General features: G+C 32.0%; 1 protein-coding gene and 1 non-coding gene across 2 annotated transcripts in view; one reads left to right on the top strand and one right to left on the bottom strand.

The window, feature by feature from the left end:
* Positions 1–26849, top strand: part of mtd (TLD domain-containing protein mustard) — a 426229-nt gene that overhangs the window by 76062 nt on the left and 323318 nt on the right. The window lies entirely within an intron of this gene.
* TRNAR-UCG (transfer RNA arginine (anticodon UCG)) lies at positions 10662–10734 on the bottom strand. Its single transcript has one exon. It is a non-coding gene; the product is annotated as a tRNA-Arg (tRNA).

The raw sequence follows: 26849 nt of genomic DNA, 5'->3' as shown, positions 1-26849 counted from the left end.
GTTGTCAACCGGCCTTCCGTTCCACTAGAAGAGTGTTCGGCATTTTGTTCCCTACTTTGGTTTATTTACCAATTTCCTGCACTATATTTATCATGTATGATACTACGTCTCGTGTGAGTTCTTTATTGCCCATCACCGGTGGGATGTCGCAAAGATTTTCACCCAGGCATCTGCATCGCGCCTACAGCTGTTGTCTTTGAAAGCTGAAATAGGGGCAATGCATCAACAGGTGAGGGATATCTTGAGGAGTTAAACAGATATAATGTAGTATAACATCTTTGATGGTGGATGTCAGATGATTCCACAGTCGAGCCGCATTGACACTATATGAGTTAAAGAAGAAAGAGGCATTGTGGATGGGTATTAAGAGAGTGCCTTGAGAATAAGAACGAAGAGGTAAACCATGAACTGATAAGCGTTGAAATTTTTCACGCAGGTATATAGGAGCGTTAGGACTATGAAGTAAATTAAACATAAGTGTCTCTCCGCTGCCTAATTTGGAGCCATTTCAGTTGCCTACGATAATCAGAATAATGTGGTCATATTTCCTAAGACCTAAAATGTACCTTATGCATGTATTCTGAAGTCGTTCAAGTTTATCAAGTTGCTCACAGCTTAAATCAGTCATGGAAACATCAGCGTTATCTAGAATGGGTGGTAGTAATGCTTGTACAAGGGTGCATTTAGTATGTATTTATCAAGCTACATAATGCATTTAAGTGTCAATTTTAATGCTGGCGTATTGAAATTTGTATAGTCTGTCATTAAATTAGGAAGGTAGAAACATTGAGGTATATAACTAGAGTAAACACGAGCGTTCGAAATATGCTCCCTTAACCTGCGGCCTATTGGCATATGTTTGATAAAACGGACTTTAGTCTGTTGCGAGCATTCTCCGGCTACTTTTGAACTTTTGTGGAGACAAATGTCGCAATTACAAAAATGCCTATAAATGTACGCCTTAGCGTAGTATCTTAATACTGCACAAATCGACCATGAAAACTGATGGAGTAACCTTTCACCGGTAAATAATGTTTTTATTTTAATTAATGCTTGTTTAAAATAGCTATTTTAATGTAAAAAAAAAAAGGTTTTGTTTTACTATTATTTCATTTTATTTTTCTCGTAAAAACAAAACACTTGATAAAAATCATACAATGGTTTCAATATGTCGGTTGAAATATATATATATAAAATGTATCTCATTTAGATTATGAGGATCACTTTTACTATGTTAGGGTGGGTGAGGATGTGTATACGAGTATGTGTATGGGTGTGTGAGTATTTTATGTATGTGACAATGTGTAGTGAATATAAGTGGACTTATTGAACAATGATTATCAAAAAATACCTGTTTTTTTTTTAAACCTTAAAGAGGAAACGTATCAACCACCTTATCGATCGATGAAAAATGGCTAAGGAAATTGTTATTGAAAATAGTTTATTAATATGTTACCAGTATTTATTAGTCGTAAGCTATCTCATGTCTCTGTCCTGCTCAGTTAGCCGGGTGTATGGTGAAACGATAAACAAAGGTAGGAAGGGAGCGACATTCTAAATAGAACTTAGAGTAGACCGATGTAAACAGCCCGTGCTTTTTACTGTATTACTTGTTTTGCTTGCTAAAGTCGACGGGATATGACGTGACGATACTCGCTTCCTCTACTGGTCATTCCCTTTCCTTTGGGGACGACTTTTTAGTTCAGATTTGTATGGATTGTCATCTCTACATATTATATCTCAATGGGTAGAAATAGGAAATTCTTCTGACATTTTTTTTGGTATTTCGACAGTAATGTAACATTTATATAAGTTATATTCCTTGCCAGGAATAAACTTATTTTGTGACAGTAATATCTCAGATAACAAGTGAACAAAATCAAGGTATTTAAGCCAATTTAGTTTTGCGCCGACACGAACAGTTTAATACGGCGGTTCTTAACTTTTCTGAAACTCAGAACCTTACAACAAGACAATTGTTCGATCGGCACAGAAAACTAAAAATTAAACATGCGTCATAAATATATCGTCGCGATTGTAGAACAAGAACGGATGTGCGAAAAATGCGATTTGACTTATTAAAATATTTGTACTTAAAAGGGTTTCATTTATTATGTTATTATAAATACCGCCTAAGCCAATTACAACAGTTATATGAAGAAACATATGAACAAGAAACTGAACAAAAATATCATAAAAATATGTAGCAGACAAACAAGGGCAAAAAAATGGTATACTAGTATATCGTGGGTATTCTGCGAAAAAGCACTAAAATTTTCTGTTTTGACTTAATGATAAGGTTACTATTGAAAAAAATACTCTACAATCTGCAAAAACGTATTAAGTTCTATCTACACTACAAGTCGATATCTTTTCTGTAATAAGTCAATAAAACTTAAATCCGTTCAGGGAAAAAGCACCAAAGGACAAGGGACGCCGCGCCGTACTGGTGGGCCATCTATAGCAATAGTTCGGATGTATTCAGCGGAGCTTATAGAGCAGTACTGATTTGAGAAAAGGTGAGACTATTGGTCGCCGACATGATATCCTGTAGATGTCTTGTAAGTGATGTCTGCATGCTTCACTCAGGAGCAAACGTGGCAATTATGATTTTCTCTCTTTTCTCTTTTTGCTAATTAATTATTATTTTGCCTAATGTAATAGGTACTGTACATTAGATAAAATGATTCCATAACTTTTTTAATTAAAGAAAAAAAAACATTTCTCACAAAGCGACTATAGTAGGTACAATGTGGCTTCAATTTAAATTCCTGAATGTGGTATTATGTATCATCGAAAATGCACTTAGTCGTGTCAATTCACTATTATTTTCAAAAAATGTTCTGAAAGTTCAGTTATTATTTACTAAACTATTTATTAAAATGTATTAAATAGATCAATTTACCATTTTTTCAAGTTGGCTTAGTAGTCAATATTATGTATCTTTTTTGGGTGATACCGTGTATGTTGGATTTGATCCGACGTTTCGGCTACCATTGCAGGAGCCATCTTCAGGGAAAACTGTGTGTTTTATAGAGAAATGTATGTGTTTAAGTACTAGTAATTTGTACCGTGTCACAGTCAGCAGTAGGCACATTTCTAGTTTTGTAGGAAAGAATAATTATGTTTATGTACTAGTAATTTGTACTGTGTCGCAGCCGGCAGTAGGCACATTTCTATTCGTTTTTGTCATATGTAGTGCTGGGAACCATGTTGAATTTAATTTAAGCCCGTCGTCTTTGTTTATATTATTTGGATGTCTGTGTATTTCAATTGCTTAGTAGTGTTTAGTATAAAAATAAAAATAAAATATTTCAGCCCAGGTCTATAAAGAGCCTGGCTACTGTGTGGAATGCGAGAGTTTACATTTTGCTAAATCTCCCCCTCCAAATCCAGATCCGTAAAGTATCGGGCTATTAGGTAGGGGGCGAGCACTTTAACATCCTCAGGTTTACCAGTGGTCCCCCGAGGATGAGGCTCCTTTTATGATGTAAAGAATCACATTCACATAGAATGTGTATTGGTGTTTCCTCATCTGCACTCCAGAACTTAGATGTTTGGGAAAGGTTCATTCTTTTTTTTATATATTTTATTTTTATATCGGAGTTGCATTATTTTTTCACAAGATTTATATTTTAAATAGAAGATTTTTCTGCTATTTTATTACCTTATTTTAGCTAAACTGTTGGAATCAGGAAGGATATTCTAATGTGGGCCAATCAGGTACTTCTCAGCATTTGCTCATGTGGAGAGGAAACCATTTAAAACTCTTCAGGAGAAGCCGGCATGTTGACAGTTGTCAACCGGCCTTCCGTTCCACTAGAAGAGTGTTCGGCATTTTGTTCAGACTTTGGTTTATTTTACCAATTGCCTGCACTATATTGATCATACTACCTCTCGTGTGAGTTCTTTATTACCTAACTCCGATAGGATGATGCAAAGATCTTCACCCTGGCTTCTGCATCGCGCCTCCAGCTGTTGTCTTTGAAAGCTGAAAAAAGGGCGATGCATCAACAGGTGAGGGACACCTTGAAGAGTTTCATCGTCGCATGGGCAGCTGTCGATCTCGGAGAGCTTGACGCGATGAAGGTAGCTCATGAACCCACCGTGACCCGTGAGAATCTGGGTGAGCTCGTACCCAGCTTTCTGAATTCTCCTGAAATCATAGGCATGGAAAATTACTCAAAACCGGATGTAGTACTAAAAAAAACATTTTAGTACTACTTCCGGTAGGTTCACTCAAATAACAATCGTTCCAGAGTTGAAGGGTTCTGCTTCTTATTTTCCTTTTGGCAAAGCTGAGCGGGAAATCGGCGTTCATTCATCAAAAAGGTTCATTCTAGCAAGGTGTTTGTTCAATCTGCAGTGCCCTGGGCGGGTTCTAGTGATAACCCTCACTCGATTTCGGCTGAGCATTATTAGGTCAAAAACAAAACTTTGCGAGTACCCTTTTATCAGTAGGGAGATCTTGCATATGCTAACTTTAATATTATTTTACTTTGCTCTTTTTGTAGTCTGTTTATGTCATTTTGGTGTTCTGTTCCTAATAGTTGTTGTATACTACATATTAAACATTTAACATTGGCTTCATACATGAATCAATCAGTCCGACATGCAGTTGCCTTTTTCGCGCAGTATCAGGAAGGCATCTGCGAGAAAATGATAAAAAATCTATGTTCAAATACTTATTTATCAAACGACGCTGTTACGCATATCCTCTCGAAGAGCCACGGAACACCGATTGATGAGTTCTGATAAAGTAGTACGAGGAAGACACGCTAAGAGACAATGGCGATGGCCTTTCTAAGGCTTCAGATTCCTGTCCACCAATCAATATACCTACTTTCCGTGCACAATCTCGCTTAAAGCTTAAAGTCTTATTTCTACTCTGAAACGCCATTTTAAATGCATATTTTAAAGCGATTTGCTTGGCAAATTTATTTTGTGTCACAAAGGCACAAGACTGTAAAATACAATATGAGAATGCGTCGGTGTTACACAAACAATCAAACAGACAATCACGCCGTTTCTCCGTACGGATGACAGAGAGGATAGAACGCCATATTACTCTGTCTTTCAGGTTCAGTGCCAAAATACGGCGTTTAACGTCAAAAAATAAAAGTTAATACATGGAATACAAAATAGAACAAAAATAAGTAATAGACATTGAATTAAGTAATTGAAGAAAGTAATCCGAGAAGTTTCACTAAATACAAAAATACCTCTTCTAAAGCTACATTTATAATATAATATATGTACTTTATAATATAAACACTATAATAATATATCATAATAACAATAATAACAGTAAATTGTAATAAAAATAAAGAAACAACAAAAATAAAATACTTAAAACAATTATGAACCAGTTAAAAAAAAAAACAAAGAAAAGAAAAAAAAAGAAAAAAAAATAATAATAATAATCTATATTTGTATACAGATCTCGCTTTCTCTTCATTCATACGTCTTCTCATGCACGCGCGCCGATTATTCCTTCATTTTGATTCGATTTGATCGTATCATGTCTTTCCCAGTCTTCACCTAATACGTCCTACCGAGATAAAGGAAATATCAGCAAATGTAGAAATCTGTGATCTTCACAGTCGGCCTCATAGCAAAATGTTTAGCATGAATGCCTACCAAGTAATAGCTTTCGGGTTAGATTTCCGACGTTGTTGACATGATTTAATAGTTCCTGGACTGACACCTGAAGCGTAAGACTGACTATCTTACCTTCATGTAAAAAAACAAAAAAAAACTATTCGCTGCGGTTGGTGTACCAAAGAAGTACCATATGCACCGTTACATTAGTAGGATTACGCTTTAGATGCCAGTTTCAAGACAATCAAATATTTCAGCGTAGAATTAGCATTGAAACCAATATTTCACATCCACCCTGCAAGGTATCGAATCCAAGACCTCTCACATGGTAGACGAACATATCCACTACTGCATAGTATTATAATACAGTACAGTATGCATAAAACAACTGTGTAATATATATTTTTTTAAAAACCTTACATTTGTGTTATGATTATATTTTTTCCCGTCTGGCAAATTTACGCGGCGACTTCACAAAGGCAATGTGGAGGGATTTTTGGACACAGTCCGATGTATTAAAATTTGATTCTACGCTCCTTCTGGATTATTCTTAATTCTATGGTAATATGTAAAACCACGAGTATATTGTTTTTGGATACTTTCATAATTTTATAATAGAACACTGTTATGTTTAAATTTATTTATGCTTGTGTTTATGAAAGGTACACTAATAAAAAAATAAATAAAATAATATTTAAGACGTGCAGTTGTCTTTTTCACACAGTATCGGGGTGGCGTTTGCGAGAGAGTGACTGAAAAACAATGTTCAAATACTTATTCATTGAACTTGTCTGGCGCCGCGTACTCTCAAAGAAGCACAGATTAAAGACCTCTGGTAACCTTTTGAGGTTCGCCAAGTGCGACGGTCAGCGAAAAGGAATTTTGCAGATGTTTACAGTAAAAGTGCGAAGCACAGTAAAATATAAGCCATCGCAATTAGTCACAAGTTCATTCACTTGTTTTTTGTATCTTTAGCATTCTGACCTACTCAACAAGATACTTATTTTGCATCGATTTTGTACAAAGTTGCTGTTACATAAATAAGCATTTTGTTCCACTTAACAAAGCGGCATGATTCAACATCAATACGTAATGGTTTCAGCTATTTCACATTGCACATGAGGGGTTTATTATCCCCTCGGGTTTACGTGTATTTTTCAAAACTTACTTCTTCTTCGTTGCTTATTCTGAATTACTTGATACTACTACTACCCATTCTAGATTACGCTGATGTTTCCATGACTGATTTAAGCTGTGAGCAACTCGATAAACTTGAACAACTTCAGGAATACACGCATAAGGTACATTTTTGGTCTTAGGAAATATGACCACATTTCTGATTATCGTAGGCAACTGAAATGGCTCAAAATTAGACAGCGGAGAAACTATCACTCCCTCTCACTTTTGTTTAATGAACTTTATAGTCCTAACGCCTATATACCTGCGTGAAAAATTTCAACACCTATCAGTTCATGGTTTACCTTTTCGTTCTTATTCTCAAGGCACTCTCTTAATACCCATCCACAATTTTTCTTTCTTCTCTAACTCATATGGTGTCCATGCGGCTCGACTGTGGAATCATCTCCCATCCAACATCAAAGATGTTACTACGTTATCTCTGTTTAAATCACGTCTGAAGAAACATTTCCTTTCTCTTCCTTAACCTTTCCTCCTTTCCTTTTTTCTCTTTTTTCCTTTTTCCCATTGAGTAATAGTTTTGAATTAAGTTTATTTATAAACAAATACGTTTATTTCTATTTTTATATATATTTAGCTATTTGATCTTTTTTTTTTCTTTTGAACATGTTCTGTAACTTGAATTATAAAAATACAACATTTATTTTATTGGTAGGTCGGAAGAAATTAAAATTAAAATTTGAAAAGAAAGAAGAAATAAGCCCGCCAATGTACAAATATTATTATGTACAATAAAGTTAAATAAATAAATAGGAACGATTTTAAGAAAAAAAAAATATATCTTAGGACCTCTGTATTTTGTACTTACTTGTCATGTACAAGGCTAAGGTACTTGGAAAAAAAACAGTTTTTGTTTATCTTGGAAATGGGATGTTCGACCACTGATTTTGGTTTATTACCTTTATGAGTCCAATCACCATTGTTGCTAAGTCCAAGAACAATGGCGCGTGATAACTACTTTTAACGACTGTGTGGATATCTGTTAAGGATATTCCATCTTTCCTGCATTCTGCTTCAAGATTATGGCGTTGTAAACTGAAAAATTGGCACTGAAATAACAGGTGTTCGATACTCTGTGAAGAAATGTCATCGCATGGACAATTGGACAATAGTCATCATTCCTTAATTTAAACCTATATAGGTTACTTCTCATAGCTCCGTGTCCGGTAAAAATTTGGGTCGTTTCAAAGGCACTTTGGTGATGACGACGAAAGTTTGCTGCATCAGCAAGCGTTGGGAAAAACATTTTGGTGATTTTACTTGTAGAAGACGCGCGGTAATGATCCTCTTTACGCTGCTGCGTATTTTGTTTTATACAGTGTTAAGCAAAGTTAAGAGGAAATCCTGATAAAAAAGGTGCCGTTCTTTTACAAGTTGCGGCTCTTGCTAGTTCATCAGCTCTCTCATTTCCAACGATACCAGCATGTCCTCTTATCCAACATATTTGAATAATCATCCCTCTGATATTTAGATGCTTGATTTTACTCTGAATATCTACAATTAATGGATTTACCGACCGAGTATCAGTTATAGCTTGAACGCCCGAACGACAATCTGATAATATTTTTGCAATAACCCACGTCTTTGGTGGTTTTTTTTAAATAACCATTCCAGTTAGAACGATTGCAGAGTGTTTGATTACGTTTTATCTTTAATCTTCGCAAATTTGACCACATAACCGAATACCGCCCGCAACTACACTGGCTCAGTATCAGGCATTGAAGAAACATTCACATTCTATCACTTCTTCAGAATATTTGGAATAATCCCACTTCGCATGTTAATCTGAGAGAGCTCTTCGAACCTCCATCACAGCATGGTATATCTCTTCGTTCTAGTAACGAAAGAACCCTTCAATGCCCGCTCTAATTGTTTTGTCTCCTCTTGCACAGTAGTAGCTGTTCGATTATGAAATAATCTACCCACTAATGTCAAAGACCCCTTTTTTATTCACATTCAAATCACGTTTGAAATGTCATTTCTCTCTCTTTCCTCCTCTTTCCTCTTTATGGTTTAGTGTAGATATTTAGTTAATTTCTTTTTCGATAAAAATAAACTATCTGTGTATGTTTTGGAATTAAAGTATTCTAATATACCTACAATATGTTCATGTACTACTTATTTTCTCAAATCGCACGATTTGGGTAGGTAGGGAGAAATTGCCTCGAGGCAATATTCCCGCCCTTATGCATATGTGTGTAAACTGTATATGTATATAATCATTATTCCTTTTTCGCATCTAATGGTGCATAGGGCACTGCATTGGTACTATGTATCTCAGGATAAGGGTGTACGGTGATCCATCCTCTGCCTATCCCGGAAATGGCGTGATTGTAGTACGTAGTAGTTGAAGCTGTGTTAACCCATATTTTTTGGTACATGTGTATATTGGAATACATTGGGTAGATACATATAATGTAATCATGTCGATATAATTCAAGGGAAGGGATAAACGTGGGTGTTAAGCAGTGGGTGGCTAATGAAATTTAGCACATTACCAGATTATTACGTCACGCGAAAATGGCTAGAAGGAAAATTTAAATTCAACTTTTTAAATGAAGATTTATGAACGCCATTGCTTCGTTGATCTGAACAAAATGGCTATTGTAATTAGATTATCAGGCGGGCGATCAACGTAATCGGTTGTAATCTTTTTACGAGTGTATAATTTCTTCTTCTTTTTCGCTCACGCACAGCCCGAATAAGCGACAATTTTAATCGGAAAAAAATTAAAAGTATATTTTAAATTACATAACAAAAATGATAAAATTGCATAACTACAACAATAGTAACAAGTAGATAAATACACACAAGTAAACAAAAATATTAATGAAATATATACATTAATATGAAAAAGCAAAAAGGAAAAACATTTAAAAAAAAAATTAAATCAGACTTGTTTTATAACTATCAAGTCCAGAACCAAATATATCAGCCTTGTCCTCATACTGATTACCATATCTGTGGAGCCCAGGCATAGGCGAGTGCATGTGATAGTCGGTCCTTAAACTTGCAGAACAAAAGGGAGATCTGTGACGGGTATGTCTACCAGGTACACGGAAACACACCAACTCCAGCAAATCTGGACAGTCAATGAATGAATTTATAACTTTTTAAAGTAATATTGGGTCTGTTAAAACTCTTCTATCGGAAAGTCTTAAAATATTTGCCAAAGATACAATTTATTATAATTTTAAAAAGCGGCTGGGAGTATGTAGTTTAAACTTAATATATATGAATAATATTTTAGAATTTTTTTCTGGATGCGCTATCAGAACGTACACTATAATGAGCCAACCGACTGGAGAAATTTATTCTGAATGACTTCGAACCTGGGAGCATATATATCTGACTAACAAAAACGTCGAATTTGTATCTTACAACAATTTCATGTAATTTATTTATAAAATGTGCGAAAAATGAGGAAGCGAAGAGAGAGTGACAGAAAAACAATGTACAATTACCAATTCATTAAATTTCTCTGATACCGCATTTCCCCTTAAAGTAGTTAGTAAACTTTTTCAATCTATCTATTCTATTTTTTCCTATTGTGTGGGTGTCGACCGCGACCTCTGTAAAATAAGCCACAGAAAGGAGTAGATGTAATACAGGTGTTTCGAAAGCGTAATTTCTTATATTATTTATAGTTAAATGATGTTTTTTGTTGACAACTCTTGATTGAATTCCGTTGTAATTATATAATTACTTATATTTAAATAAAGTTATGTTTTGTGTTATGACTACATATGTATGTAAAAGAACCGCCAGATTCTTAGATATGGCTCTTAGCCGTTAATATTGTTTGAACAATTGTGTAGTTCTATAAATAAACTGCTATTCATACTAAAAAAATAAATCTCTATCGACCGTGACAGGACTCGAACCTGCAATCTTCGGATTCGAAGTCCGACGCCTTATCCATTAGGCCACACGGTCCGCTGATGCGTCCGACAAAAAAAATGTTATAAGAAAAGCATTACCAAATATTTTAACAGTCATTATTATAATTTTCCTATTCACGCCCAGTGTTCTGTATCGTGGTAATTTAATACAAGGCAAGTCGGAACATTCCATTTCATAGGTAATTACCTTCCTTGCCTTTTTTCTTCAACGGGTTTTCGTCGTGATCGGACGCGGCTGGCGAGCACGTGTAGGTTATGTATTGTATTTTACACAGTGCACAAAAACACCTTTTTCGTAGGTAGATGTATTAACAATACATCAAGTCACGCGACGTCCGCCCGGCTCCAATGTTTATCTCAAACTATTTTTTTAAGGATTATGCTTGCGTTCGACAGCAAATAGTCATTCACTCGGCTCACTCTATACAAATTTATATGAAAATCGCGTACGGCAAAATCAATGAAAATTAATAATTTTTAAGTGAATGAAATTGTAAGCATACAACTCGTCAGCAGGTTCTTATATATTGCTTCAATTTTTCATACTTAATCACAATTAGTTATAATTAATCATAATTTTATTTAAAAAACATTACATATAATATTTTATTTATTTATTTATTTATTTATTTATTTATTTATTTATTTATTTATTTATTTATTTATTTATTTATTTATTTATTTATTTATTTATTTATTTATTTATTTATTTATTTATTTATTTATTTATTTATTTATTTATTTATTTATTTATTTATTTATTTATTTATTTATTTATTTATTTATTTATTTATTTATTTATTTATTTATTTATTTATTTATTTATTTATTTATTTATTTATTTATTTATTTATTTATTTATTTATTTATTTATTTATTTATTTATTTATTTATTTATTTATTTATTTATTTATTTATTTATTTATTTATTTATTTATTTATTTATTTATTTATTTATTTATTTATTTATTTATTTATTTATTTATTTATTTATTTATTTATTTATTTATTTATTTATTTATTTATTTATTTATTTATTTATTTATTTATTTATTTATTTATTTATTTATTTATTTATTTATTTATTTATTTATTTATTTATTTATTTATTTATTTATTTATTTATTTATTTATTTATTTATTTATTTATTTATTTATTTATTTATTTATTTATTTATTTATTTATTTATTTATTCATTTATTCATTTATTTATTTATTTATTTTATTTTTATTTTTCTTTCTGTTGACGCCCATGGGGCTTATTAAAGATTAAAGACTATCATAAATACAAAAAACTTTTTCCCATTGGCCATAATTTGAGCATACGTCTCACTCCTGTATTTAACTCACTATTTTTAATATTGTGTTGTAACATGTTAAATATTTTAGGTATACTGTATTGCAGTGTCCTTTTGCCATATTTATTGCAATATCTAGGAACAGCTAGACTTCCATACTAGTATACCTGGTGTTGTAATCATGTGCCAATTTGTGTTTATACTCGGAGTGCGACGCATGCTGACAAATTAAGTTGTTCCAAAGTAAAAATTATTAAGGAAACATTTTGAAGTTAAGATGTTTGTAAAACTTTTCATTGTGCCCACGTGAATTTTTTATCGTTTTCGATCGTATTTATATTTAGGTATGATTATCTGTGTTCACGTCTGTGAGACCTTTTGAGTTGTAGGCAAACGCGCTGACCATTACACTACGAAGCCGATATTGTATTATTAGCAACATTATTTGACAATAAGTAGGCGGTAAGGTGGGATGTCCAAAATAATTCTTTTGAAATTAATTCTTAAAATTTGTACAATTAACTTGTTTTATTTATTAAGGAAATCATATAGTCTTTATATAAATACAAGGTACAAAAGAACAATTAAAAAAGGTAAGACCATTTACAGATTTTACACTTATTTATTATGAATGCAGGAGGAGAGGGGAAAAATAATTAAATTCTAAAAAAGGAAAAAATAAATATTAAATAAAAAGTACATAAACGGGAGAAGAGATTGTATAGCTCCAACTTTACTTTCCTCCACCTCTCTCTGGTTCCATGAACATTTATATTTCTTAGTAAAAATACACAACCAAAGATAATTAATTAGATGCAGGTAGTAGATGTAGATATGAATAAGTTTAAATTAAGAGTTGAAATTGAATGTTAAAATTAAATTAAAAGTTTAAATTAAAAGTTAAAATTAAAAGTCAAAATTAAGAATTAAAACAAAAAAGTTAAAATTGAAAGATAAAATTAAAAGTCAAATTAAATGATAAAAGTCAAAAGTCAAGCTGGAGATAAATTTAAAATGTCTTTAAAAGATCTGATAAAAATATGGTATTTACAATGTAATATGTCGATGCCACTAAAACTGTCATTATAGGAAATCTGTATTTTTCGAAGAGTGCTATTTTTCATATAATTATTCATTGAGTTGGGAATGTCGAAGAGTTCTACGGACAGGGACTTATGGTTAGTTTGGTTTGCACTTTGTTTTGGCTTTGTTTTTAGTTTCGGTTTTGTAGTAGGATTTTGGATTTGTGAACTGAGTAACGATGCTACGTCACCACAGACCATAGAATTAAGAATAGTCCAGAAGCCGCATACGCGCATCAAACAGAAGGCGACTAAACTTCTCTTTAACGAGGAGTTTTATGTTTTGACCCATTAGTTTCTTTCTAGACGTCGCTCAGTACGCAACTCCCGATTTGAATTCAACTATGCCGTGTTACATCGTTGTCAAGCGTAGAAATGCTGCTGGGATAAAAAAGAAACAGGATGGGATCACATTTTATGCGGAAGTAGCAAATGCATTACTCAAAAAAAAAAAAATTTCCACCGGTCAGATTGTCAAAGAAAACAAAATGGAGATTTTGTTAGTGCTGATAGGGTAGTAATTTTTTTTACGCTACTTTTTTTAAATGAGAACATTAGTTTAATTGATTTAGTGGAAATTTAGCTTATTTTTTCTCATCCAATTAATGAAAATTGGACGTCTCAGATTAAACAACGCCGTGGTGGACATTTGACCGACATTATTTTTAAAACATAAAATATTATTTAATATGACATAAAAATATCCGTTTTACGTAAAATAAAATTTATTTTATTTTTTAAGCTTAAAGTTCATTAATTCAATTACTCTTATTAAATTAACCTTTACTTATCTACTCTGTTGTGTCAATCAATGTTTCCGCGTGTACAACAAAATTTTAGATAAATGTCTTTTTTTAAAATATAATTATCTTACATTTGCGTCATGGTTATATTTTTCGCGATCTGGTAACATTACGCGGTGACTTTAAGCATGCGCGTGGCGAAAGTGGGGCAAAGTGGGAGGATTTTTGGACACAGTCCGATGTATTCTAATATGATTCTACGCTCCTTCTGGACTATTCTTAATTCTATGCCATAGACTAACGGATCACCGTATTTCTTTCATGGCGAAAGTTGGAAGACCAAACTACTTTTAATCCTGATAAAATATATCATTCCGTCGGGAAAATTATTTTTCATAAACGACGCAACTAATCAATTACCTAAATAATTCCTCCCTAATACCACGCGAGCGAAGCCGCGGGCAAATGTCAATATTTTATATAATGCAAAAAATAATCAATACATCATTGGAATGAGCTAAGAAATAGGACCTTCTATTCAATACTGTGACATATTTTGTCTCGGAATGTTTTCGTATTCCCCGATTCAGTAATTGAATTCTTGACAAGTTGTGTTGGTGTCTTTGTGGCCATGGTAACCGCCATCTTGATGTTACGTGTCATGTGACCACGTCGATAACAATAAAAATGAATTGCGCTTTCTAAAATTCACCATTAATTTACTACGGGATGAGTCCATTACACACGCGATACCACAGTTTACCCGTATTTGTTATTTGTTATATGGCAGCACCTGCCTAACACTATAAAAAGTATTCTTGACTTAAATATGTCAAAGATTAAGGACAGTTGTAAGGGAGCATGTTTAGAATAAAATATTTTGTTCCAATAAAAACATTAAGACTTATAATAAAATAAATAAAACAACTTTGTTTTTAACCACTAATTTTTATTTTTCACCCACTGGTTTCAAAGCAAACAAGCTTCTTCTTCAAGGTTTACGTAACTAATGAATTGATTCCTTTTTTTAGTTCATGCAAAGAACACTTAAGATGCTTAAAACGCATTTCGTTTTAAAATTGTATAAAACTTTTACAATATTTGAGTTCGTCCAAATGTTCGTAGACAAAAGACTGGATTTCACCACCTCGGGAGTCATTAAGATTTTAAAAAATACAACAGGGATGAAGAATACCTTAAATAAAGGAATATGGAAGTCTAGGCATTTACAGGGCTTATGACCTGTCATTGTCTGGTTTAAGTGGCCACTTTACACACTGTGTAACATTCACCATTTTGCCTATGTTTGAACATCCATATTTCTTCAATTCTTCCATTTGTTAATTTTAGTGAAGTTAAAGAGCTGAAACCTTTATTGTTGTGAAGAGATTCTTCTGACTGAATTATTTCACATACTAGGCAACGCCTGAAAACAATTTTTTAATTTTTAAACTTAACTTCTTCTTGGACCAACTGGTCCATATTCCCTTATTTAAGGTATTTTCCATTCCTGTTGTAATTTTTTTATATAAAACTTTTATTTAATTGAAGCTTTTGATGTTCATAAATTAGGTTTAACGAGTCAAAGAACGACCAACGTTGGGCATGACAGTGTTTGGGCATGAGTTATGTGTCATTTTCATAATTTTTCAGGGTTCGGGGCATGTATATGTGTATGTTTGAGTATTAATATGTCTATACACAAGGGCCTATAAGAATTGAATGCCTCTGGGCGAACGAAATTTTCAACTGTAGAATATTCATTTTGCTATTTTTTTTTTATGAAAGTTCGTTAAAGAATAAACGCAAAGAAGGCAATTACCCACGAATTGAAATGCCATCTAGAACGCCCTTGTCTCATGTCTATTATTAAACGTCATTGCTTCGCATGGGTAAAAATTGATCCGACATGTTTCGTTGCCATTTTGTTTTCCATTTTCAATATGGCGATAACTAATACATCGGTCTGTGACAAACGACATCTTCCGCGCATTAAGCGTATTTGCATAACAAAATGGAGTAATTAGAATCGTATTAAGAATGTGGCTATCATTAGCTTCGGTTCCTCGCGTCAGTGCTCATTTTGATGAAATACGAAGATAAGAAAACGTGCAATAATTACGTCATTTTATCTTGTCAAAATATTTGCAAATGGTTGCCGCCATAAAATTTTCGCTAAATATCCAAGATGCCTTAAAATTTATAGTGAAATTTGTTTTGATAACAGCTGTGTATAAAGTAGCGTTCACACGAAGACAAAACGATATTGTCCTGTTCCAGCGTCGGACCTACCTCGTATTATCCTCGTGTAAACCGATTTTTTTTCTTCCAACCGCAGCAAAAAAAATCTGTCCTAATCGGTTCCATTGTCTTCTCTGTGCTATGCTAATAATATTTAATATCTTGACGCCAATACTAAACTCGTAGATAGATGGTCCTAGTTCCCATAATAAACTATTCATCAAATGGGACACGCCAATGTCAAATATCTATATATCTACCCAGGGAGAAAATTAGGGAATACGCTTGTATGAAGAAAAGTCAGACCGCGTTTCCTCTTAAGGCTCTGTTTGTCAAAGATATAAGGGTTGTTAAGTAATGGGTTTAAGCTCTGGACAGGGGAGAACTTAACTCTTCAAAGGTACAGTGATGAGGTTAACAGGATCCCGCAAAAGGATTTTTAAAGGTCGAGCCATCTTTAAGTCAGATAAATTCACTTCGCTTTGAGTGGAATTTATTGATTCTTGGACTAAGCTTAAGTTCTAAAATATTGCTTTGAAAATATAAGAATTGTTTTAGCCGAAATAACGATTTGATAAAAATATTACAATTTATTTTTTTTACAAAGATTTCATGGTACCTACCTTATTTATAACTTCGATTTAATCTTTATTTTATTTATTTAATAGCATAATTATAAATTTTTTTATTTATTTAATAGCATAATTATAAATTTAAAAAAAAAATCACTTCTTATATTTTTACTAAAACTAAAATCCCACCAAGCCACTTTTTGTAGCTTGTTGGTGAAGATTTTATTTATACGGACTTAATAATATTATTTACATTTATAAAAACAATGAATAACATATAAAAATTAACAGCCGGAAAGATCAGAATAAACATGTTTTTACAAATAATAAAATATAAATTTATTTTTTAAATCAAGAAAATATATGAAAAAAAAAAAATATATACACCTAAGTTACTATTCATATATAAACTCTTGATCTTATTTTGCTCTTGTTACAATGTGAGTTAAATTTAAGTTCTTTTGGTAATAAATTAAAAATTCTAGATTCTAAATATTTGAGAGTTCTATTTCCATATTTATTACATACTTTTGGTACTACCAAGCCATCATTAGACGTGAAGCGTGTATTATGGTTATGTTTGAGAGGAAACTTAAATGTATTACTATTAAATTGTTCCAAAATGATGCAAAATGACGCAATCTTCAAAGTCAAATTATGTTTTCTCTATGGAAAATAGAATATGTATACATTTTTTTTTCTTAACATGTTCAATTGCAGATAATCGACCAAGATAATTAAAAAAAATATACAAATATGAACATTTTCATGCTTAAATATCGTTTTTATTTTATTCCGTCACATGTCACTAAAATTGTGAAAATGATTTAGGTATGCAGTTCCAATCGGTAAAGTCTACGGAGGTTGAGTGAGGAGATAAAAATTAGGAAAAAAATATTCATTTTAATATTTTCGCGGTTGTGTCGTTGGACCATCTTTTTTGAGGTCTTCCGACGCCTCTCTGATAATCCCAAGGTCTCCATCTTAAAACTTTAGGGGTCCATCTTGTGGCGTCTTGTCTCGCACCATGTCCTGCCCATTGCCACTTCAGTCCTGCTACGCGATCCATGATATCCGCTATTCTGGTTTTGTTCCAAATTTCCTCATTTCTTACTCTGTCTCCTAGGCTTACACCAAGCGTGGATCTCTCCATGGATCGCTGTGGGCATTTGAGCTTTTCTACATTTCTTTGTGTAAGAGCCATGGGATTTAATGCGTATGTAGTCACTGGCAGAACACATGATGCATATGTTTTCCTTTTCAGACAAATCGGAATATCTTTATTTTCTAGTATATATCTAAGTTTTCCAAAAGCTCAACTCATTCCTATTTGTCTTCCGCCGTTTGATTTTCTTTGCCCAGTTTTATCTTATGTTCAAGATATGTGTATTCATCTACTATTTCGAGGTTTTTATTGTTAGCAGTTTTGTTTTCTGGAATTTGTTTTTGTAATGTTCATATTCAGCCTAATTTTACTAGAAGCCTCACGCAATTCGTTAATCGGTTGACTCAATTATTTCATGCTTTTTAAAAGCATTGATATTTTATGTAATTCATTTTTATATGTGAACCCATGTAAAAGCCCAATGGTCGGAAATGAATTCGAGAGGAATAAGTCGATCAGATACCAAAATAATATCAAAATTTCTTAATTCTACACTAGTCATGGTTGAAATAGTTGTGTTTTCAAGGGAATAAAAAAAATATAAAAATCTCCCTAATGAACTAAAAACTATTAAATAAATTGAAAGTAAATTGAAAATTTTTTTTTGAACCCGAATAAAAACAGCCTTTTATTTTAATTAGCATTTCTGTTATATTATTTTTTGTTTTTCTCTTTATTTCGTGTAAATATTTTTTTTATTTTCATGTATATTCGAAATTATATAACTTCAAATTACTAAATAACGATAACAGTACAAGTCACTCTTCAAGGACAAGAGCTAGTCTCTTTAATTAAAAAATAAAACAAGATTGTAAAATAAAAAAATAATGTATCATTTTATGTAACTATATTAATTAATAATAACAAAAAAAAACATTGTCTTGGTTTAAGTACACGCTATGTAAATGTACTATGTAAAACATTCATATTTTTGTAACATAATTATCTAACATTTAAAAAATATTTTTTATACTAACAAACCATCAATTGGCAATTTCATCAAATTGACCAATAACTGATTTGACATTTCGTGACATCTTCAGACTTACAATAATACTCGTATTTGACCAAATCCATTATTCAATCATATTCAACAATACAATATGTATGTCCAAATGTCATCAATCTTAGATTGTAATTTTTTTGCAAAATATTAACGAATTGTACCGATCGCGATCCTGTGAATTTCACATTATGATATTAATTCAACAATATTTTTTATTAATTACTTATCAAAAAATAATTTTTGAGAATGACTTTAGTAAATACTAATTATTTTCGGGATAGGGCATTTGAACGAAAAGGGTCTAAATGTTTATTCATCGGTGCTAAAAAGGCTTTTAGTTGAGTATTAAAAATAAAAACTGACACTACATTATTACTGGCACCCAGATCTCATTAACCTTTTCCGGTCAAGGGCGGCTGTGGCCTTCTGCGGTGTCCAGAATCCGTGATTTATGATCTAGAGCTGAAAGGAGCAGTGTTTTCTACGTTGGTAATTATCGCGCCGTTGTTTTTGCGTATGTTTATGTAGCGATATGCTCGACACACAATGGGGTACCCCAGGGCTCCAACTTATAACCCTTTGTGTTTATTAATTGTTGTTTATCAATATACCCCGAAATTATGACGTCATCTTAAAGCTAATCTGGGACTAAGCACGTGCGAAACTATTAACGATTAAATTATACATGTTTACGTACAAATTAGGGGAAGCTTAAGAAAACTTTTTTCTTTTGGTTCGTAAAATATCGTAATACAAATTAGTAAATAAATAAGAATGGACCGCTCAGAGTTTGCTAACATTTCTGCTGTAGAGACAAAAGATCTAAACATATGTACATAAAACATATAGGGTTGTATTACATGCTCACCGACAGATACTAAAACGTCGTTTACACATGAACAATACAATACAGTTCTTTCCTAGGGCTCGACCATTGCCCACGTGTAAACAGCAGTTTGTAGGACAGGACATTATTCCGAAACATTGTCACGGAGACAGACGGGCAGGCTACCTCCGCGGGACAATGATTATCCCACCACTACGCGTGACCGTATTGACCTCGTGTGAACTTATGACAACATCGATTTTGTCGACACGTGCGCCTCGCTCCGACGTATTTTTTCTGCAGAAAATGGGGGCAGAAAAAAACGTTTTTATTATTTAGTTCATTATTTAACAATTCTAATTCATCTCGGTACAAAATAAATAATATTTTTCGTGAATTCGCTCTGATACACGCCGTCGTGAATTCATTTTCGCAGCGCTCTCGTGTGAACTGTGGCCGTATTATCCCAGTGTTCTGTCCTGCGCGGTCGAGAATGTTGATGGAGCTGGGACAAGACAATATTGTCCTACCCATTGTATTGTCTACGTGTAAACAAAATTTAACACGTTCATATAGGCCATTTAATAAAAATAAATTTCTAAATTCCTAAATTTCAAGTGGCGGAATCTGCCAAACGAAAAGTAATTATATTTAAAACATTTAAGTTTGTAAGTGAAAATTCTTGATGGAAGTTCATTGTAATTTATTATATAAATAAAACACGAGTGATACTTTAATCCACAAATTTGGAATATGCAGTGACCGGTTTCATCGCTTTCGCGTAAAATAACATTATATCCATTCATTAGTTAACCCATAGAAAATTTGTCGATAATGATCCTTAAGATAAAAATAACTTTATTTAACTTACTTACATATAACTTTGAATTATGTATCCTTACCTCTGTTCTGTATAAATACATTTAACTTTTTAATAAAGATACCAGTTTCGAAGATGTCGCGAAAGCGATGAAACCGGTCACTGGATATTCCAAATTTGTGGATTAAAGTATCACTCGTGTTTTATTTATATAATAAATTATATTTAAGTTAGGTATTTAAAACTTTTAACTTAAGTTTTTTTTAAAAAACGGAAGAAAATGATTATTTTTATATAACATTTATTTATTTTATTTAAAAACTACGGCGTTTGAAAATGGCAAAATCGTATTATTTTCTTACTTTTTTATCAGACTACAGCTCCTTTCTGACTCATCTTATTAATACATGGACAGTAAAATTATGGCCAATGCCATAATTTGCCCGCTCAAAAAAGCGGTAACTTAACCATCTTCAAAACTGTCTTGACGAATGTTTTTTATTACGTTTTATTTAATACATTAAATCTCCTTTTTTTTGAAGCTGTGAAACATTAAAAGTAATATTTTGTCTTTAAGACATTTTGAGAACATTTTCTTTTATCCTAGATTATGATGGCATTCAGCTTTTTTGGCAATAAAGGATTATTTAAGTTCTCACAAAGGATTGTCTGTTTGCTAAAGCAGATACTTATCTACAGTCTCTAAGTGGAGTCATCTTATACAAGAATGTTTGATAATGTCACCAGATTGTAACTAATAGTGCTCGGGGTATTAATTATTATATCCAACATTGCTATGCTCAATGAGATACTGTTTCAAATTGCTCAACTATTTCCATTCATACCGCGTGGGAATTGCAAATTACTTCTGATAAATAAATGTATTCAAATTATGACAAAAATGTCTAAATTTTGTTTTTCAAAAGAAAGAATTTAAACAAATTGAAAAAAATAAATAGGATGTTTTGTTGATTGATTTGGTGTTTATTTTGTAGAACTCCATATTTAAACTTATAATTAGAAATCAAACACTGATTTGAGTCTACTGAACACTTTATTTTATTTTTACAAATATAAACATATAAAAATAAAAACTTCGTGACAATTGTTTCGCCTTATTAGGGTATTTTCAAACGAACATTTTCAAACGAACTTTCGAACATTTTTTTAAAAATTTTGGACCAGTTTGTTTTATTAAAATATTTTGAGTTTGTCCAAATGTATGTAGACAAAATATTAAATTCCTAGACTTCCATATTCCCTTTTCTAAAATGATCCTCTATCCCTGTTGTAATTTGTTAAACTTAATGTCTCCTTAGGGGGTGAAATCCATTCTTTTGACAAACTTATATATTTAAATAACCGTATTTGTTTATAAATTACCTTAAAGAATACTTTTACTCAATGAGAAAAGCAAATAAAGGGGAACGAGAAAAGATTAAGGAAGAAAAATATGTTTCTTCAGACGTGATTTAAACGGATACGTACTGAAGAAACATATTTGGTAGAAGATGGGAGATAGGAGATGATTCCACAGTCGAGTCACATGGACACTATTTGAGTTAGATAAGAAAGAGGAGTTATGGATGGGTATTATGAGGATGCTTTGAGAAATAAAACAAAGGTTAACCATAAACTGATAGACGTTGAAATTTTTCACGGAGGTGCATAGGTGTGTTAGGACTATGAAGTTAGTACAGTGAACAGAAAGAGGGAGTAATAGTCTCTCCGCTGTCTAATTTTGAGCCATTTCAGTTCGATAATCAGAAATGTGGTCATATTTCCCGAGGCCAAAAATATACCAAGTGTATTGTATTTTATTTATTTATACTTTTACAATGTTTGTATTTATTTTATACAGAGTAATGTGTGTTTGTGTGTCCTGTGCCGAGGGAAACATTTTACAATAAGTGAAACATGCCTTAAATTAGTAATTTCACAAAGTTAACATAATAATAAAATAAAAACATAATTAAACAAATAAACCTAATTATCATTAACATAATAAGCAATATAAACTAAAATAATCATAAAAAACATTACCAATTCATATAGACCAGAGGTTCCCAAAGTTTTTTGTGTCGTAGACCCCTTGCCATGTTTTTCGGTTTTTGGTAGACCGCCTACTTACCAGGTATTGATTTTTCATAAACTTGTACTGTAATGAAGTTTAGTGTTACAAACTTAAAGTTAAAACAAATGTTAAGTTTTATACATTTATTAATTAAATTTAAATTAAAACAACTAAAAATACAATTTTGTATCTGTTATATAAAATAAACGTAACATAAAATAAACTAAGCAATAAGTAAATGTTTTAGTGGGAAGGATGAACCTGATAATAAATTATCAACATTTGGCGTCAATTTTGTCAGGTTTAATCTTAAATCTCCTCGGCCAATGATGTCCAGTCTGTTTCTTTTTTTCGTTAGGAGATTGGTAACAGCGCTGAACCCCCTTTCCACTTGGTATGACGATGGAAAGGAAATTAAAAATTTACTCGCTATATTCCATAATTTATTTTATTTTATTTTATTTTATTTCATTTTATTTGGGATTTTTACAGCTATTACATAAACAAAATAATTAGAAAAATCTTAACAATACTAAAGCCAATTAAAAAAATCCACTGTAAATATAATGACACATAATATATAAGAAAAGAAGTTTAGTAATTTTATTTGTGTGACGTTTGTATTCATGTGTATGTGAATGTGTGTATGCGTGAATGAATGAGGGAGAGGATACATGTGCGTGTGGGAATGAAAGAGGGAGAGGGTGCGTTTGTATGGGTGCGTAAGTATGAAAATAATATATTTGCTTAAAACTTGTAAATTATATTAAAAATGGTACAATAAAGAGCTTAGTAAAAAGTTAGAAACCTTTTTGTTAAAATTCAAATGACGAAATGATATAAATTGTTTTTTTTTTTTTTTTTTAAGCATGTTAAATTTCATAACCGTATTATGAAGAAAAAAAAAGCATTTTATTTTTTAAATTTAACTGATACACATCGAATGAATAATGTGCGACGAGTCCTATACAATACAGTAGGTAATCACAAAATGCAGTAAATACGAAATAATGACAACAATAAAATAAGGATTGACAATACGCGAACGTTGATTCAAAACGAACACACAAATGCATATTATATGCACCTACATAATATATAAATAAGAATAACATATAAGTTTAATATAAATGATTCGGATTATAAAAATCAGGTGTCACAAACAGTTGGCCCGCAGTACGGGGATACATAATTATATTAAAAGATCTTCTCACTATAAAACTTATGTATGTTCAGGGATAGAGAGCAACGGAGAGGAGGATGCGGACAAAGACAATTTATTACCTATGGCAGTTTTGATAAATTTAATATTTTTGGTAAATATATCTATTTCGTTAAATTTCCTGTTATACGTATCCATAATACGGTTAATCGTAGCGTTTTTTGACGAATTTGTTCTGCATTTAGGTATGTGGAAAAGTTGTGTATAACGCGTTTGTCTCTGTGGTACCTTAAGATGAATGCGGTTAACCAACTCGGGGGAATCTATTTTATCAGATATTATGTTGGTGAGTAACACTATATCAGCTGTGGTTCGTCTATCAGCGAGAGTTTGGATATTATGAAAAACGCACGCTTGGCGATAATCTGGAAAATTGAGATGTAATCTACGGTTTAAATTTTTTATAAACATTTTTTGAATTCTTTCAATTTTGCAGGAATGAATTTTATAATAAGGAGACCAGACAGGTGAAGAAAATTCTAGTAAACTACGAACATAAGAAAAATATAATTTTTTAAGAGTATCGGTATTTTGAAACGGTTTGCCTGTGCGTAGTATAAATCCTAGTGTTCTAAAAGATTTTTCAGTAATACCAATACAGGATAAGTAACGGGTATGTTTTTTTGCAGCCAGAAGTACTATCAGTGTATGTTGAGACCCACTATCGTGGACCCCCATTTTCATTTCATAGACCCCCAATTTTTTTTTCGTTGACGTAGACCCCTTGCAGGTTATCATAGACCCCTGGGGGTCGATATAGACCACTTTTGGAATCAGTGATATAGACCTTTAGACCAAATTTCATAAACAGTACACAATTTTTTACCTATTTGGCTTGCTCCACTCATCGATCCTTGCGCGACCCACCTCCACTATCCATTCCTTGTAGCAATCTTATATTTTAAGTACTTACTAATTGTCTTTATGGATAACGGAAGTAGATTGTACACTTTAACCGAGTAGTAGGCCAATCCTTTTTGACCGAAGGTTGTATGAATTTTTTATTGTTTTTGCAGCATCAGGGTGGAGTATCTTGTAACTATTGTATTTGTGGAAGGAGTTATGGAAGGTAGAGAATAATGTTTGAGTGCGTACAGTAACAGAGCTTTTACATAAAGTTGTTTTAAAGACGTAACATTAAGATTTTCAAATGTACCGAGAGAGCTAGTTCTGATTGGGACTTTAGGATGATTTTTATTAAAACTTTTAATGCAATTATTATTTGTTTGATCAATGTGTCATTTGCACATCCCCATCCAATTATTTCATACTCCAAAACTGATTGACTTATTGCGCGTATTGTAAAGATGTGAAGTTGTTCAAGTTTTTTGAGTTGCTCACAGATTCAATTAATCATGGAAATATTAGCGTAATCTATAATGGGAACATAAATAAAAATGATAAATACTATGTAAAACATGCAACAATAATTTGATATTTATTTTATGGTTCAGTTGCATTTCCGTTAGAAATAATACAAGCGTCGGTAATTTATTTGGATTCTTCTATAGTTAAGTATTCATATAAATTGATGTCAAATTCGAAATATAAATTGCGTATTGTCTGAGAAAATATAAAAGTTATATTGTGTGAGATTATGATATTATCTGTGTACCTTCTATTGTTCCCGTATTTCATGTGAAAATCTATTTTCTCTCATAATATACTACGGTAATGTGTCTTATTATCGAGAGAAATTAATGATATTCATATTCAAACGATATTACAGTTGAATATGTTAATTTTTATTTAAACACTTTATATAGTGTATTTGTTGCACAAAAATCTATAATTAAAATAATTCTCAGAGTCCTGATACAGACATCTACTGAAGAAATATTCCACGAATCACAATTTATGACACCAAAGCAATTATACGCTAAAACAATACTCACTTACAGATTCAAAAAATATTCTTACTCTAATGAAAGAAATAAACACACATCACATAAAAATAATATAATCCTCAACACAAAGACAACTTAAACAAATACAAACTAATACCACTTTCGGACAAAGGGATTTTGAGTTCCTATGATTTAATTAAAATCTATAACCTACTTCCACTATCTATTAAAACAATTAATAACGAAAAAATGTTCGAAAGCAATTTTTGTAAAAAGAATTCTAAATTTGTGAATGAATTATTTTATATTTTGGAATTCAACCCTTAACAAATACCTAAGTACCTACTTAAATTTAAAAGTAGAATATTAATAATAATAATTTTTAATTTTGAAATCCAACCATAAACAAGTACCTAAGTACCTACTTATCCATTTATTTATTTATTTATTTACATACATTGAACATTATTTGGGACAATAAGTCCCAACTCTATGGGGCTTAAAGTCCTGTATTGAGATAGGACGAGCAATTATATGACACAGACACATGAGTATATCACCACAAATATAGGATTAGAAACATAAAAAATAATTTAAAAAAATATTTTTTTAAAACATACGTATGGCACATTAACATGGTAAACAGTAAACTCAAGCATTTGGAAAATCATCAAGGAGTTTCCTACTCAAATCCCTCCAACTAAGGAAAATCCAGTCCTTAACTCATTTTATAAAAATAATTTTTGTCCTTAGAGGTTAATACGTTCTTCCAAAATATTGAACACTCTCGGTGCGATAAATGATAGAGGTCTCTGAGCAAAAGTCGTACGGGTTTTGGGTATGACATAATTCATGCTCTGGGAAAACTTCTTACGGACATTTTGCTGAGACCTCTCCTTATTTTTAGGCCAGAAGTGTGTAAATGCTTCTTTTAAGTACAGTTGTCTCATATCCAGCACCTTCATGTATTGGAACAGCTGTTCTGACGGGTATGTTGGAGGGCGCCGGAACATTACTCTCAATAATAATTTCTATGAAATTATGAGCCGCTTGAAAATGGATGCCGCACAACCTCTCCAACCAGCTATTCCATAGGTTGCCGTGGATTGAAACAGAGCAAAGTATACACTTCTGAGAGTGTCAATATCCAGAATGTTTCTTATGAAAAGTATTTTTCCAAACTAATAACAGGCAAGCCAACGTTCCGGCAGGACGACGTCTGTTGTGTCCGCTATTTCAATATTATTATATT

The sequence above is a fragment of the Micrasema longulum genome, unplaced genomic scaffold, assembly GCF_059751315.1.
Source record: "Micrasema longulum isolate JH-2025_06_02 unplaced genomic scaffold, ASM5975131v1 h1tg000469l, whole genome shotgun sequence".
In the NCBI taxonomy this organism is placed as follows: Eukaryota; Metazoa; Arthropoda; class Insecta; order Trichoptera; family Brachycentridae; genus Micrasema; species Micrasema longulum.
The sequence above is the reverse complement of the archived record's forward strand: the minus strand, read 5'-3'. Positions and strand labels throughout refer to the sequence as shown.